We start from the raw sequence: 5,141 nt of genomic DNA, 5'->3' as shown, positions 1-5,141 counted from the left end.
AAATATATACGCTTATATAATAGTTGTATTTAATCTTCTATTAAGATCCAAGAAGGTGCACACATTTCACATTTTTTTTTTATGTCATGTCGATTTTTCGGGGGGTTTTATTGGCACATCTAAGAATTCAATTATAGCCTATAACACTATACCATCCATGTTGACTTCTTTGACAAGAAAGATAACGTTGCTGCTCTAATCAAAATTTCATTTTCCATCCTTTGTTAATTGTGAAATAATTATACTACATCCTTTAATATATTAATATTACGTATATGTCTCTTTTTGTACACGTTGTCCAATATCATGGAACTTCAAAACGAAATATTTGATTATATATATATATATATATATATATATATATATATATATATATATATATATATATATATATATATATATATATATAGGTTCAGGTTTATTTAAGACGATTCTAATTTTGTGAGACTGTGAGACCAAATCTAAAAATAATTTTAAAATGCAAAATAAATGGAAAAATACAAAAAAAAAATTTAATATTATTTTCGGAACTTGAATTAATTAAAAAAAACAAACAAAAATAAATAAATAAAAAATCCCGTTTTTTTTTTGAAAAATACGTGATATATTCTAATAGAATATTACACTGACATATTCTAAAAAATAATTTTAAAATGCAAAATAAATGGAAAAATCGAAAAATTCTTTTTTTAAATATTATTTTCGGAACTTGAATTAACTAAAAAAATAAAAAAGATAATAAAAAATAAAAAAAATTTCCATTTTTTTTTTGAAAAATACGTGAAATATTCTAATAGAATATTACACTATACATATTCTAAAAAATAATTTTAAAATGCAAAATAAATGGAAAAATCCAAAAATTCTTTTTTTAAATATTATTTTCGGAACTTCAATTAACTAAAAAAAAATAAAAAAATAAAAATAAAAAAAAATGCGTCTCACGGTCTCACAAAATTAATCCGTCTCACATTAACCTAACCCTATATATATATATATATATATATATATATATATATATATATATATATATATATAATTTTTTCCAAGAAACCGTAAATAGCTTAAGCCATATGTGGTCTACTCGTCTCAACTGTTACTTCGTTCGTTTTTATTTATATAAAATTTACATTTATACGTTTTTTGTGCCCAAGTATATGATTTTAAACAGGCTAGTGCACAAGTGTTATGACCGTATACGTTTTTATACATTTATAAAATACGTTTTTTTTATACATCATAAAACATCATACATTTTTTAAAATCATACCGACCATTATTTTCCCAAGAAACCGTAAATAGCTTAAGCCATATGTGGTCTACTCGTCTCAACTGTTATTTCGTTCGTCTTTATTTATATAAAATTTACATTTTATACGTTTTTTGTGTCCAAGTATATGATTTTAAACAATCTAGTACACAAGCGTTATGACCATATACATTTTTATACCTTTATAAAATACGTTTTTTTATACATCATAAAACGTCATATGTCTATGAGGATCACATTTAGTCTCAAAGCGGATCATAAACAATATATTAATAAAGGTAATCATATACCACTTGATTCAAATAAACAATATATTTATAAAGGTAATCTTATACCACTTGATTCAATTGTCTGCGAGGATCAAATTTGATTCAATGATTCGTTATAACATATATAATCAAGATATTCGGTCTCAAATTCAGTCAAATTTATACGACTTATTAGCGTATAAATATATCAAATGATTTTTTAGAATGATTTCACCACCTTAAATTGCTAGTTGAATTTTGTTGAATTTATGCAAAAGTAAAAGATATACTTTGTAATTAATATTGGAGTTGGAAAAAAACAAACAATTATTAAGCATTTATATTATATTATTTATATTGCTGTAAAATATATTAGAAAACATGTAAATGATATAAATTAGATGGTTATAAATATAATATTTGAAAATATCGGTCTATTTGATCAATGAATTTGATTTATCAATTTTATGGTTGAATATAAAATACAAAAAACAATAATAAAGAAAAAATAATGATTTATATCTTCATAAGTAATAAGTTTTATCTAATATGTATATATAATTATAGTAATTTTATAACCATGAATATATGACTTATATAGAAACTAATATAAAAAACAAAGATCATACATACATATAATATAAATGATTAGGATATAAAATAAAGGAACATATATATAAAATTTGTAAACGTGGATTACTCATATTTAAAATATAAAATATTAAAATTAAACATTATATATATATATATATATATATATATATATATATATATATATATATATATATATCAAGGTTGTAAAAATCGTCCGACGTTAGTTTGTCGGTGGACTGGGGTCAAGGGATTAATCGGCTAGACGGTAATTAATCGGGGGATTAATCGGAGACCATTAATTGCTAATTTGTTAAATTTTAAAAAATTAAATATGACTAATATCATATAAAAGTTCATAAATACTATTAATATCATAAAAAAATAGGTTAATATGATAAATACAATACTCATCATACCTCAAATAGTTTCTATTGAAATCTAACTTCTTCGAAGTGTTAAAATTTCATTAGGTTCTACTGTTTCAGTCATTCGTATGCATGGGTTAATCGTTAGACGCTCTCTAATCGGTCAAGTAGCACCTAGGATTAATCTGATACTAATCAGGACCTAATCGGGATTTTTACAACACTCATATATATATATATATATATATATATATATATATATATATATATATATATATATGTGTGTGTGTGTGTGTGTGTGAGGTTCAATAGAGAACCATAATTAACCAAGGAACCAATCATTTTTTCAACTTTTAGAACTTATTTTTTATCAAAAAAAAAACTAAAAATACAGAAATTCATAATTTTTTATCCTTTTTCCAATAATATAAAATTCGATTTTTTTACATCAAATTCACAATGTGAATCTTCGAAAATTCACAACGTGAATCCGGATTCACACGGTGAATCCGAAAAATATTTTTCACATTCACAATGTTAATATATGAATTTAGATATTTTTAGATTTTTTTTCGATAAAGAATAAGCTCTAGAAATTGAAAAAAAGATTTCCCCAATTATTAACAAGAGTAAAGTATTTATGTGTTGTACGATCCGAACCTCCAATTTGTTGTTTAAAATGATCCAATATTGTTCCCCAAAAATCAATTGATTTTTTATCGATTTCCCCAATTATTAACAAGAGTAAAGTATTTATTCATACTTTCAGCTATGATTTGTATAATTTCATTCCAGGAGTGTTTCAAGTATCAACCTAGTGAGAGCTTTTGGAATGCTTGCTGGAATTACTTCAATGTTTCAGGTGTTTATCATTATTATTATTATTATTATTATTATTATTATTATTATTTTATTGATTGAGGTCTTTGCTTTATAAAAGGCTTGCTAGAGTCATTCCATGTATTGTCTTTCGAGTACCTGATATGTTCTATCTTGTCTTGTTATTCATATGCATAAGCATAACAAACTAAGTCTAAATGATGTGATTATTTGTTTTCTTTCCAGTTACAATTTCTTTCACAATTTTAACTCGGCTGTTGTATTTGTAGGTAAAGCATAGTAAAACATGTTCATCCCTCCTATGAGAAGAACTTCCATGAGCTGATTGAAACATAAACAAAAATCCAAAAGTATGGTACAAAGAATATCTTAATCTTACCTGTAAGCTATAGTTCAATTGGCACAACTAGTCAATCACATATGAATTATATGTGATTCACATGTACATCACAAGTGAATCACATGTGAATTATATGTGATTCACATGCGAATTATATGTGATTTACATGTAAATCACATATAAATCACATGTAAACCACAAGTGAATCATATATGAATTACATGTGATTCACATGTAAATCACATGTAATTCACATATGAATTACATGTGATTCACATGTAATTCATATGTGATTTACATGTGAATCACATGTAATTCACATATGAATTACATATGATTCACATGTAAATCACATGTTATTCACATTTGAATTACATGTGATTCACATGTAAATCATATGTTATTCACATGTAAATCAGATGTTATTCATATATGAATTACATGTGATTCACATGTAATTCATATGTAATTCACATATGAATTACATGTGATTCACATATAAATCATATATGGATTACATGTGATTCACATGTAAATCACATGGGTATTTTGTGAGTGTTTTTACATCAATCAATTTCATTTTATTTTTATTGTAGATTTGGAAGAAATTATGGTGAATATTGAAGAGGTGAAAAATGATAAATTGAAGAAAATATGGAAATATTGACATGAATACATGAAAACGCTTTGAAATTTTGTAGCATTTTTATATTTTTATATTTTATATTGTATCGAATAAAATACTTATTGTATTGTGTTTATAGATTACTAAATAAAATAAGTTTTCTTATGACTTTTTTACAAATATTATAGTATATGAAATATGCAAATATTCATTTGTAAAAATATGCACAAATGTACAAAAAATATTGATTTTTTTTTTGGTTAAAAAGTTATAATATTTTTTTAATATTTCAGTTTTTTATTGATTTTTTAATGTTTTTTAAAAAATGCAGTTTTTAAAAAAAATCAAATTTTTTTTTCACAAATTCATGTTTTCTATAAAAAACTAAAAAATCTGCACTTTTTAAAAAAAAACTGAAAAATACTATTTTTTTAAAAAAAAAACTGAAAAATACTATTTTTTAAAAAATCTACAAAAAACTGATTTCTTTTTTTTCAAAAATTCATGTTTTCTTTAAAAAATTAAAAAATCTGCACTTAAAAAAAAGAAAGAAAAAAAAAGAAAAACGGAAAAGAATATTATTTTTAAAAAAATCCGAAAATTTTATTTATTATGTAATTTTTTTAGACAATTCTATTAATGTGTAGAATAATACAAAAAATTAAATATTAAATGAAATCGATAAGATTACCATCATGCCCTTAATGAATTAGTTTTGATCTAACGCTCCACTTTTAGTTCTTGGGAAACTATGACTTCTCAACCAATCTTAACCATATATATATATATATATATATATATATATATATATATATATATATATATATATATATATATATATATAGGTTCAAATGTTTTC

General features: G+C 22.8%; 1 long non-coding RNA gene across 1 annotated transcript; it reads left to right on the top strand.

The window, feature by feature from the left end:
- The first annotated feature begins 3,289 nt into the window (after positions 1-3,289).
- LOC145051389 (uncharacterized) lies at positions 3,290-4,466 on the top strand. Its single transcript, XR_013683591.1, has 3 exons — positions 3,290-3,339; positions 3,587-3,667; positions 4,254-4,466. It is a non-coding gene; the product is annotated as an uncharacterized LOC145051389 (long non-coding RNA).
- The last annotated feature ends 675 nt before the right edge of the window (positions 4,467-5,141 follow it).

The sequence above is a fragment of the Lactuca serriola genome, chromosome 5, assembly GCF_051521515.1.
Source record: "Lactuca serriola cultivar US96UC23 chromosome 5, Lser_US96UC23_V15, whole genome shotgun sequence".
Taxonomy (NCBI): Eukaryota; Viridiplantae; Streptophyta; class Magnoliopsida; order Asterales; family Asteraceae; genus Lactuca; species Lactuca serriola.
The sequence above is the reverse complement of the archived record's forward strand: the minus strand, read 5'-3'. Positions and strand labels throughout refer to the sequence as shown.